General features: G+C 38.9%; 1 protein-coding gene across 1 annotated transcript in view; it reads right to left on the bottom strand.

Annotated features, from left to right (window-relative positions):
* The window catches only part of LOC115174915 (transcription regulator protein BACH2), a 108,206-nt gene extending 105,067 nt beyond the window's left edge, over window positions 1-3,139 (bottom strand). Inside the window, exon 1 of the mRNA XM_029733935.1 lies at window positions 2,800-3,139. The gene's annotated coding sequence lies outside the window, so the exon portion shown is untranslated. The remainder of the gene's footprint in view (window positions 1-2,799) is intronic.
* Window positions 3,140-13,441: the final 10,302 nt, after the last annotated feature.

Here is a 13,441-nt window from a genome sequence, read left to right as displayed (position 1 = left end):
CGAATTGCGTGAGTCAACACAATGTCGTATTAGCTGGCGCATTCGGAGTACTATTTTCATAATGTTACATAACACTTTATTTTTTCGCATACTATTTAGTATGCTAGTATGGGTATTCGGATACAGTCAGTAAATTTGGAGGGCTCTCTTAGCTTAACTCAGAGAACCATAACATGTTTCCATTGGTTGTTTTAATTACATTTAATAACCCTAATTGCTCCTGTAAGTCAATCTGGATAAGAGTGACTTACAGCGTCTGCTAAATGACTAAAATGTGAAATGTAAATAATATTGGCATAAAGTATGTTTTTTTCTAATAGCTTTGTTTTACTGTAGGTAATAGAAGTAACCGAATCTCCTAAAAATAACAATAATGCAATGGATTCAAAACCAAAACAACCTTATACGGAAATGAAATATTCCAACCAAATCAAATGTATCTTCGGCTGTATCGAAATAGGTTATATGGTAGATGTTGTAGGTTTTTGGTGTGATATTGCATCATATGCTACTGTATCCAGCCAAGAGATTCACTGTCAACATTGCCTCGAATTATAGATTCAGATTCATCGGGAACGTGAAGCATACAGTACACTGACTAAATTAGTGAAAGCATGCACATGTAGCCTAGGTTAATCTAAGATAAAGGCGAGCCTATAGAACAATGGCGTCATATCTGCAGCAGATGATTACGCACATGCTATAAATTGCTATATTGATTGATACAATGTGCATCAATGTTACCTTTGTGAAAGAGGAATAGTTTTAAAGTATTTATTTTTCTATTGTTGTTTCTTGGTTCAATAACAGGATAAATTGAATTAAATTAGATACACCTATATACTGTAATAGTGTTATAATGAAGCGTTGAGACATTTAATGGAAAATTCGTTTTTAGAATGCCCTACATGAGTCCAAATCATGAATCATCATTTAAAAATATGTTCGATGCGCACACTCGTAGCACAATCAGCCACCGTTGTGATAGCATGGCATCAGCAGTTCTAGATCACTAGACAAAGGAATGTCTAGGTGCGCATTGTCATTCCAGTATCCTAGGCACTATATACAAACTGCTGTATCACTGCATTAAAATGTCAGCATCATTCGAAGCGCAACGCATATTTTTCAGAGATCCTCTCACTGTGGACAACACACGGAGGATGTTAGATTAAGATTTCGTTTTTTGTTTTGTTGTAAGGCTATCGTATTGTGTCATACTTTTAAGTTTGGAAATAGCCAAAGCATGACGCATTGCATTCCCAGATAGGCTTGTGCGGCGTGGAGAGAACACACTCCGACGACACATTCTTATTACATTACAGCATCGCGCAGCAAACGTGGTCGCAGCCTATGCAGAGCAGGTGTGTAGCCTATAGTAGCCTCACGCACGAATGATAGCCTCTTTCGGTCGGTGATTTCAAGATGAGGACAAAGCCGCCAAGTCACTGCACCAATAAGCCTATCACCACCGTCAATAAAACTTAAACAAAAACACTGGATATGAATAATGAAATTATGGGAAATAGGCGAAATATTTATAATGCCAATAATTCCCTCCACATTGTTGCCAATGCAAATTGAGCAAAGACAAAGCACGAGGACTTCTGTGCGTAAAGGCGCAGCCTTTGTTTACAGCAGGTAGGCTATCGTTTCTCCAGCCACATTTCTGTAGGATATGGGCTATTGTAGACACATGTAACCTCAATTTAACTTGAGTAATGTCGGACTATGTAAATATGGAGAGGGGGATCACATTCCCCCGGTTTCATGGAAATATGTGTTCTGGTTCTTTAAATGGCACAATCGCGCCAATTGAATTGGTTGCTAAACCAAATAAGGCTCGCCGTCCTTACACAGTAAAGGTTTATTGTGGATTAATTGGGGATTGTGTAGTGTAATGGCTAATCGTTTTTACATGGGTGCAGTTCAGTCAATTGCACAATTTAACAAATTGCTTTCATTACTCAAAAGCAGCACATTGTGCTGTTAAATGTGAGAGAATATTTTTCAAGTTTGAGAGGAGTAAAAACGAGTTTTTAAGAACAATCTGCTTCGTCGCAGGAGCACATGGGGTAGCTTAATATATTATATCATTAGTAGATTGCATAATAATATCTTACTAGGTCAACTAAGCATAATCATTAGGCTATTATAATCCTAATTATAGTCATCTTTAATGTGTAGGCCATGCTCATTTCAAGTTTAATTACATTGACAAATGTGAATCTAGTCCGAGTTCATTCATGATGAAAGCCATGGAGTGAATTAAGGGGGGAACTCGGACAGGCGGTCTTTGTCTTTGCCATGACCCCTTAATAGGTCAAGGCCTTTGCAAGTGACAGCTTCTTTTCTCTCAGAGAAAACAAGAGCCATGCCTGACACCGACACTCACACCGACGCGCCTCCTCTTCCTCTGGGATAGCAATGCATTTTGCAGTGGCAAAACATTAAAATCGGAGGGAGTGCACACTATACTGACTCAGATCATAACAGGATGTGGTAGCCTTACGTTTCACTCTTAAATAGGGAGTATTCACACTCCAAACAAATAGCTACAACCAGACGGAACATCAGAGGCACACCGCCAAGCATTAGAGATTAACGGATGTATTCATTGGGAGACATTTTCATGGCTTCGAACTCCAAGCATTAACAGCCGACTCACCGTACAAGTTAAGAACTCCATTCGCCGTTATAAACATATTATAGTCTACTCGAGCACTGCACAGGAATTAAATAATTAAGTCATTCGATAACACATTCCAGTAAATTTCTTGACATATGCATGCAGCTCACCTTTTAACTTTCGCTTTTTTTTCTTGTAATCCAGCCCTTTTGTCCGTTTAACAATTTTTTTTTTTCACATGATGACTTCCTTGCAGTTTCCTAAAGCCCCCGTCTGCAGGGAGAAAACGTTTGCTTTACACTATTCGTTTATTTATTTTTATAAAAATGACGTTTTGTAGTTATAAAAATGGTTATTGTTCTTCTTCAGCAAATGTCAGTGCGTGTGACGATCTCAGTCTCCGCTGTTTGTTACACTCGAACGGAACGCCTACTCTCAATTGCTACATTGTTGACATTCGGCCACTGACGTCATTCTATCCCTCATTCACAACATTACGCGGTGCAGATTGCGTTGGTGCCCCGGGCAGTAGCCACATACTCAAAAAAATGTCCTCAGTTGAGGTTTGTGAATAGCTATGGTGAGTACGCACAGCGCGACCCTCCATCTATCTGTTCAGCAGCCCCTGTCTGTATGAGCAGTTGGCAGTTGTATATTTGGAATAATGAAACAAATATACCAGGCATTTAACGAATTTAACGAACATGCACAAAGCTGCAATGATGGGCATATAGTTACTGTTCCAAATAAATATATATATACGTTTTAACTGATATCCACATAGTCAAAGACATTGAAATAGGCCTACATGGATATTTCAATACATACAAAATAAAACATTCAAGTTGAAATCATAAGTGAAATTCAGCACAATATTTACATTTAGGAGACTAACTTTTGTTGATTAGTTTGCATAGGTAGGGTATAAGCGACTTTTTATAGCCTATCTCTCAGTCTTGGCCTGTGGAATAAATATATATTGTTTAACAAAGGATGTGGAATAAATATATATTGATTAACAAAGGATGATATTAAAATCAAACAACCCCCCCATTTGAACCTTTCAATTGAATACAATACTTAGAATTCTCCCTTTTAACGAATAAAGAATAGGCTAGATGCATTAGACAATTTTTCTAGGATACATAATGTAGTGCCTATAGAAAGTCTATGGCCCCTTGACATTTTCTTGTGGTCATTGAGTTGCACAAAAGTGAAAAGAAAATTCGACATATTTTTACTAATGAATACAAAATAAATACCTAAAATATTGTCTTTGCATAAGTATTCACCCCCTTTGTTTAGGCAAGCATAAATTAGTTCAGAAGTAAAATTTGGCTTAACAAATCACATAAGTTATATGGACTCACTCTGTGTGAAATAATAATTGACATGATTTTTGAATGACTACCTCTTCCTCTGTCCCCCATACATACAACATCTGTAAGGTCCCTCAGTCAAGTATTGCATTCCAACACAACACATCACTGAGTAACTGCCTACTTATTTTCAAGCATTGTGGTGGCTGCATCATGGTATTGGTATGCTTGACATCGTTAAAGATGAGAGTTATTCATGATGAAAAGAAATGGGATGGCACTAAGCACAAGCAAAATCCTAGAGGACAACCTGCTTCAGTCTGCTTTACACCAGCCACTGGGGGATGAATTCACCTTTCAACAGGATAATAACATACAACACAAAGCCAAATCTACACTGGAGTTGATTACCAAGAAGACAGTGAATGTTCCTGAGTGGCCAAGTTACAGTTTTGACTTCAATCTGCTTAAAAATCTATTGCAAGACTTGACAATTGCTGTCTGGCCATGATCCCCTACAACTTGTCAAAGAGCTTAAAGTGTTTTTAAAAGAATAATGGGCAAATATTGCACAATACAGGTGTGCAAAGCTCTTATGAGAGTTACCCAAGAAGACTCACAGCTGTAATCGCTGGGCGGGGGGGGGGGGGGGGGGGGGGGGATACTCTTCTAATCAAAGTATGTTAGTGTTTTATTTTTTTTAAATTTTGCTTTCACTTTGACATTACATAGTATTTTCTTTAGATTGATATAAAAAAATTACAATTAAATCCATCTAATACAGAAATACAGTCAGTATGATTCATTTGCATCATATAATGCTGCGTAATTCTTCAGCATTTTGAAAGTTATATATCTTGAAAACTTGATTGCTGACATGCAAAACAATTTTGGGACTATACCAACAATGGACTAATGAAACAAATACCTAAATAAAGTTTTTCGGTTGAGTTTTCCTTTAAGACTGCAGAACTGGCAGTGTACAAGCTGAACGTTTAACCGCAGAAACAATATATTTTGTCTTTTTTTTATTGTACTTGACACATACCAAAAGCACAAACATGCATTTAAATGACTACAAAAATGACTACAAACATGATACATTATCGGTCATGAAGTGACTCAATGTCTTTCATATGGCAAATAAACGAACTTGACGAGAACGTTGCAACCAACGTACAACAGGTAGAACTTAATGTGTACTGGGTCGCTCCACGAAATGAGTACCTTTTGCATCTCTTTAATATGTTAAGTAGAAATAATGCACCAATATTGAATTTTAAAAGCCTGTTATATGAAATGAAGACCCCTTTAATATAGATCTCATGGAGCATTCAATAAATCTGATATTCAATATTAATAAAGACTTGCTAAAGTGCCATAATTCAGCATTCATGCACCCTCTGTGACATCTAGGAAGATGTTAACCCACTAACCCTGAAAAATACTCAAAGTTTTCATCATCATTGTAAATCCATAGTTATTTCACTGCTTTGACAAAGTCATTTCTGAAGATTATTATTTATGTAATGTGATTAGGGATTCATTTATGTCTGTCCCTCATTTTAAGGTCAACCCTGTCACATTAACTCTCCTTTTAATATGGTGTAACTATTATTTTTAAAATATTTCTTTCAAAAGAAACATTGAACATCTAACAGTCAAATCACAGTGTAAAAACAGGTGAGCTGGTTCTACTTTGTTTGGCAATTTTCTGATGTTTTGCGGAGAAAAACTGAGTGGATCGAGCATAACACGTCAACCCTGTTACCCATAGATAGACGGGCAACAAATGTTGAACAATTCATTTTTTTTGTGTGAATCTTGCATTCAATTGCCCCTCGCTGTTGCACACCACAAGCTTCCATTCCCACTGTCACAAGGGGATACGTGGCTGATTTAACTAGTAATTACTAGTTGGAGGGCCATTCAAGTGGATTTTTCCCAGATGTGGTAAATTCCCACTTCCCACTTGGTTACGAACGCACCATAACACTGCTAACCAATACCATACACTGTAGAGCCATATAATATATCTCTTTGGAAGAACAATATTGTGGAGTATTGACATATTGTGAAGCGTATATGACATTGTGGAGCATTGTACTATGTATTTGTTAAAATCGTTAAAAACTAAAAATAGTATTAGGTAAAAACAGCCTAGTGCCTGATCCGAGTTGCAATGAAAAACCATATCTCAGACTGGCCAATAAAAAGAAAAGATTAAGATGGGCAAAAGAACACAAGATAACTGGACAGAGGAAGTCTGCCTAGAAGGCCAGCATCCCAGAGTCGCCTCGTCACTGTTGACGTTGAGTCTGGTGTTTTGTTGGTACTATTTAATGAAGCTGCCAGTTGAGAACTTGTGAGGCACCTGTTTCTCAAACTAGACACTCTAATGTACTTGTCCTTTTGCTCAGTTCTGCACCGGGGCCTCCCATTCCTCTTTCTATTCTGGTTAGAGCCAGTTTGCGCTGTTCTGTGAAGGGAGTCGTACACAGCGCTGTACGAGATCTTCAGTTTCTTGGCAATTTCTTGCATGGAAGAGCCTTCATTTCCCAGAACAAGAATAGATTGACGAGTTTCAGAAGAAAGTTATTTGTTTCTGGCCATTTTGAGCCTGTAATCGAACCCACAAATGCTGATGCTCCAGATACTCAACTAGTCTAAAGAAGGCCAGTTTTATTGCTTCTTTAATCAGTACAACAGTTTTAAGCTGTGCTAACATAATTGCAAAATGGTTTTCTAATGATCAATTAGCCTTTTAAAATGATAAACTTGGATTAGCTAAAACAATGTGCCATTTGAACACAAGAGTGATGGTTGCTGATAATTGGCCTCTTTACGCCTATGTAGATAGTCCATTAAATAAAATCTGCCATTTCCAGCTACAATAGTAATTTACAACATTAACAATGTCTACACTGTATTTCAGATCAATTTGATGTTATTTTAATGGACAAAAAATGTGCTTTTTAAAAAAAAACAAGGACATTTCTAAGTGACCCCAAACTTTTGAACGGTAGTGTACATACAGTTGAAGTCGGAAGTTTACATACACCTTAGGCAAATACATTTAAACTCAGTTTTTCACAATTTCTGACATTTAATCCTAGTAAAAATTCCTTGTCTTAGGTCAGTTAAGATCACCACTTTATTTTAAGAATGTGAAATGTCAGAATAATAGTAGAGAGAATGATTTATTTCAGCTTTTATTTCATTCATCACAATCCCAGTGGGTCAGAAGTTTACATAATTAGTATTTGGTAGCATTGCCTTTAAATATACAGTAGGGAGAACAAGTATTTGATACACTGCCGATTTTGCAGGTTTTCCTACTTACAAATTATGTAGAGGTCTGTAATTTTTACCATAGGGACACCAACTGTGAGAGACTGAATCTAAAAGATTAATTACTTAAAAATCATACAATGTGATTTTTTGGATTTTTGTTTTAGATTCCGTCTCTCACAGTTGAAGTGTACCTAAGATAAAAATTACAGACCTCTACATGCTTTATAAGTAGGAAAACCTGCAAAATCGGCAGTGTATCAAATACTTGTTCTCCCCACTGTATATATATATATTTTTACCTTTATTTAACTAGGCAAGTCAGTTTTTCAATGACGGGCCTAGGAACAGTGGGTTAACTACCTTGTTCAGGGGCAGAACAACAGATTTTTACCTTGTCAGCGCGGGGATTCAATCCAGCAACCTTTCAGTTACTTGTCCAACGCTCTAATGACTTGGCTACACCATTTGCAACCAAGCTTTAACTTCCTGACTGATGTCTTGAGATGTTGCTTCAATATATACACATAGTTTTCCTCCCTCATGATGCCATCTATTTTGTGAAGTGCACCAGTCCCTCCTGCAGCAAAGCACCCCCACAACATGATGCTGCCACCCCCATGCTTCACAGTTGGGATGGTGTTCTTTGGTTTGCAAGCCTCCCCCTTTTTCCTCCAAACATAACGATGGTCATTATGGCCAAACAGTTCTATTTTTGTTTCATCAGACCAGAGGACATTTCTCCAAAAACTACGATCTTTGTCCCCATGTGCAGTTACAAATCATAGTTTGTTTTTTTATGTCGATATAGGACTCGTTTTACTGTGGATATAGATACTTTGTACCTGTTTCCTCAAGCATCTTCACAAGGTCCTTTGCTGTTGTTCTGGGATTCATTTGCACTTTTTGCACCAAAGTACGTTCATCTCTAGACAGAAGGCGTCTCCTTCCTGAGCGGTATGACGGCTGCGTGGTCCCATGGTGTTTATACTTGCGTACTATTGTTTGTACAGATGAACGTGGTACCTTCAGGCGTTTGGAAATTTCTCCCAAGGATGAACCAGACTTCTTTGATTTTCCCATGATGTCAAGCAAAGAGGCACTGAGTTTGAAGGTAGGCCTTGAAATACATCCACAGCTACACCTCCAATTGACTCAAATGATGTCAATTAGCCTATCAGAAGCTTCTAAAGCCATGACATAATTTTCTGGAATTTGCCAAGCTGTTTAAACAAGTATAAACAAGTATAAACACCACAGTCAACTTAGTTTATGTAAACTTCTGACCCACTGGAATACAGTGAATTATAAGTGAAATAATGTCTGTAAACAATTGTTGGAAAAATTACTTGTGTCATGGACAAAGTAGATATACTAACCGACTTGCCAAAACTATAGTTTGTTAACAAGAAATTTGTGGAGTGGTTGAAAAACGAGTTTTAATGACTCCAACCTAAGTGTATGTAAACTTCCGACTTCAACTGTACACACACACACACACACACACACACACACACACACACACACACACACATATATATATATATACACATATATACACATATATACACATATATACATACATACATACAAATACATATATATACATAAATACCTTATTTACATAAGTATTCAGACCCTTTGCTATGAGACTCCAAATTGAGCTCAGGTGCATCCTGTTTCCATTGATCATCCTTGAGATGTTTCTGCAACTTGATTGGAGTCCATCTGTGGTAAATTCAATTGATTGGACAAGATTTGGAAAGGCACACACCTGTCTGTCGTCCGTAGAGCTCCGATACACAAATCTGGGGAAGGGTACCAAAACATTTCTGCAGCTTTGGAGGTCCCCAAGAACACAGTGGCCTCCATCATTCTTAAATGGAAGAAGTTTGGAACCACCAAGACTGTTCCTAGAGCTGGCCGCCCGGCCAAACTGAGCAATCGGGGGAGAAGGGCCTTGGTCTGGGAGGAGGTTAGGGAGGTGACCAAGAACCCGATGGTCACTCTGACAGAGCTCTAGAGTTCCTCTGTGGAGATGGGAGAACATTCCAGATGGACAACCATCTCTGCAGCACTCTACCATGAGAAACAAGATTATCTGGTCGGATGAAACTTATTTAAAATGTATGTAGTTCTGTCCTTGTGACTTCTATTAATGTTCTGTATTATGTCATGTTTCATTTGGACCCCATGAAGAGTGGCAACTGCTTTAACAGTAGCTAATGGGGGTCCTAATAAACTACTAAATTCTAATACTATAAATGATCATGCCACCACAGACAGCTTTCCCTTTTCATCCCAATATATTCAGTTCACTCACTCAACATTTTACAGAGTGGCATTCAGAGTGCTGTAACACCCCATGCTGCGGCTGAAGGGCGTCTTACTGGTGGTAAGGACATGACAACACTGTCACCAACAGGCATTTGTTTATGCAACAGCAGAGAAATACGGGAACAAGGTATTATTATGAGTGACATAAGACTTTTAAACTGAAAACACATGAAAATGGAAAAGTGTTATTTGAGATGTATTGCACTGGGACTTGAAACCTGAAATGTGGGCCTATAGTGTATACCAGGGTTTCCCAAACTTGGTCCTGAGGCCCCCCTGGGTGCATGTTTAGCTTGTTGCCCTTTTTGCCCTAGCACTATATAGCTGATTCAAATTTAAAAATTAAAATGTGCACCCGGGGGGGGGGGGGGGGGGGGGACAGGACTGAGTTTGAGATAACTTGGTGTATACAGGTCCATATCTCTATTCCACAACTCTACTGAATGTTATATCGCTATGCATCTAGACACCTATGTGAGCATTCAACACTGTGTGATAGACCTACTCAAGAAGGTAATTCCTGCGAACAATACATGCATGATGATTTTCATAGATGTTCTGGGCCTGTGGGTTATTTCTCAATACTTCCAGCTGCACAGAATCACAAACAATAAAACACATTCCCTGCAAGTGATGTCTCCCTGATAAAATAAAAGTAACAAATGTTTTTTATCTGGAAACGACTGGATTGCATATAGTTAGTTATTGGATAGTTCAGCAATCAGCACAGTCCCACCGATAGACTATTGATTACAGGTAGACAGGATCATAGCAGCCTCTTGCCAGACTTGCAATGGCATGTTAGCCTACTGTATATAGAGAGCAATTATTTAGACTAGTTTAGACTAAGTACTACACTTCATGTACACTATGGTAGACTCAGGGTTGGCATTTTCTTGAGCAATTGACAGATTCATACATGTTTTATTTATTTAAGCTTTATTTAACTAGGCAAGTCAGTTAAGAACCAATTCTCATTTACAATGATGGCCAAACCCTAACCCAGACGACGCAGAGCCAGTTGTGCTCCCAATTACAGCCGGTTGTGATACAGCCTGGAATCGAACCAGGGTCTGTAGTGACGCCTCTAGCGCTGAGATGCAGTGCGGGAGATACGTATTTGCAGATGTTCTCTGTATGACCCCTTTACTGTTACTGTGTCTTTTAAATATGAAGCAACATGCTTACTTAATCAATCCTCTTCGTTCCTGGATGAACGCTGTCAGTTTTTTCTGCCTCCGGACATGACAAGTGGGTGTTTTTGAGTTAGACATCTGCACCAGGTCATAGTTGGTCATCCTCCTCTTAGCTGCCTTGCGGATAAAGCAACATGCATTGTTTACATTTTAGAGTGAATGTGTAACCAACACAAAAGTTCAAACTTAAATTTGAGATGAGCCATGGATAACATAGAACTACCCTTTTAATGTCAAATGGCAACAATGAACTAAACCTTTTTATAGAAAAAAAGAGAGGAAAAGTGTGAAGTGAGACATTTAGTGAGGAGAAAAGCAAGGAGGTCCGGGATTTTTGGGAGGCCAGAGAAACACCGCTTGACAATCCCAAACTAATCCAGCAGATTAGTGAAGAAATTCATATTTATATTCACCCTCAAAAACCTTCAGGACATCTGAAGCTTTTAATACCCATACAACTGGTTCAGCACCAAAGCTCGCCTGGGGGCCTCCGGAGGGAGGGTGTCCCATATCTTAGTACTGAGAGACAGATATGGTTCATTCTTTTGTCTCAGCAGACAGTGTTCCTAAAGTCAACATCTTGCATATGCTGAGAATGCTTAAAGTGCACAAGGAGAATGCACACACACCGCAGTCAATGACCTCTCCCTAGGGGCTTTTCCTAGAAGGCTAACTGAGGTTGGGTGGCGGAAGGAGGTGGGTGGGTTTGGAAGAAGCGGAGGGGGTGAGATGGGGGGTAAGGAGTCTACATGGGGATGGTGATGCCTTTGATTTCCGCCTACACTGCAGACCAACACTGGTTTTATGTCAGGAAGTCTAATTAGCGCTAATACAAACAACATGTTCAGTGTCTGACATTCAGTCAAGACATTGGAGGTATAGGCCAGTGTATTGGGGCACTACAGAAAGGAAGGTCTGACTCAACTCACCAACAGAGCGGAGGGGAATCTGTGTGGACAAGGCAGTTGCACAGATTGCTCAATAGGGAGGAACATTCTTTTGTGTTGAGTTGCATAAACAATAAGCAGAGAGAGGGCATTCCATTATAAGGAAACAATCTCCACAAACTACAGCTAGTTAAGTACATCCAGATACTATGCTGCTATGTCTGGAAAAGTACTCTTCTGGGACTTCAAATAATGTTTACCATCTATTTTAGCCTCTTTATATGTATATACTGTATTCTAGTCATGACTCATCCTATATAACTACTGAGGTACACAGCTTTTCAATTCACATACTGTCCATACTGTCTACACACACCATTCACATACATATATATTCTGGACTCTGGTCCGAAAGCTAATTTCCTGCTATTCTATCCATTTTGCTATGGGGTTTATACTGTGTATTTATATGCTGGATTCTTGACATAGCTAATATATCTATTGCTGTACATATCATTCTTAGTATATCTAGTGTAAATTCATGCAGTGTATATACTGTACATATAGATGGCATTTGGATTACTGTTACAGTGCTATTTATATCTACTGCTGTACATATGATTCTTAGTATATCTAGTGTAAATTCATCCAGTGTATATACTGTACGTATAGATGGATTACTGTTACAGTGCTATTTGGGTTGTTCATTGGATTCGTTCCAAAATGTCTTGATTTCTTGAGCATTTTTATCGGGGGGTTATTATTTGTGTACTTGTTTGACATTATACTGCATTGTTAGGAGCTAGTAGCATAAGCATTTCGCTGCACCTGCTATAACATCTGCTAATCTGTGTATGCGACCAATAAACTTTGATTTGATTTAGATTAACAGAGCTACCTCATAGCAATCCAGACAACTCCTGTGTGGTCTTTCTGTCTACACTGAGGGAGCTTCACCTAGAAATGCCGTCTTGTCAATTCAGTTCTTGGAAAGAGTAGAACATACTTAGTGTATACTTCATTTATACACTGTATATTTAAGGTATATACACCAACACATTGCACTGCAAGTATAGCCGGCATATGTATAATCTTGCATTTGCCGAAATTAGTGACACATAGCAATAGTGTTGGGAGTAAAAACAAAAGCCCTGCACAAACTGAGAGAGAGACAAGTCGGTCAAAGAGTCACAGCACGGAGGGATGACTCATTTAAAAGTGATTCATCTGGTTTTGCGGTCTGAGCGATAGGACCCAGAGCCGGAAAACATCCATGAATTTGCTAGCTAAGGAGTTCGGCAAGCCCAGGCAGAGGCACAAAGACGTAAATGCAGCCTTGTTGTCAGCCAGCAGCCAGCATGAGACACAAAGCCAAATACCTTGATTACGTCAATTACTGTGGCTCTGACAGCAACCCAGGGACCGTTCTAACCGCCATTCATAACAAAGCCTGCCACAGAACAACTTCCCTGGCTCAGGTTAACTTCAGGACAGGTAACAAACACACACACACACACACATAACAAACAGACACCAAACACACACACACACACACACACACACACACACACACAAATAACAAACAGACAAAGACACACACACACACACACACACACACACACACACACACACACACACAATAACAAACAGACAAAAATGCACACACCTCCCAAAACTATTACAGCTACACTTCTTGAGTATATTTTTCCAGAACACTACTGTTTGACTAGAAGACTTGTGATGACTTCAGGTCAATCCCTGCCTCATGCCTCCTACAATATT

The sequence above is a fragment of the Salmo trutta genome, chromosome 35, assembly GCF_901001165.1.
Source record: "Salmo trutta chromosome 35, fSalTru1.1, whole genome shotgun sequence".
NCBI lineage: Eukaryota > Metazoa > Chordata > Actinopteri > Salmoniformes > Salmonidae > Salmo > Salmo trutta.
Note: the sequence above shows the minus strand (reverse complement) of the source record. Positions and strands in the feature narration are given on the sequence as shown.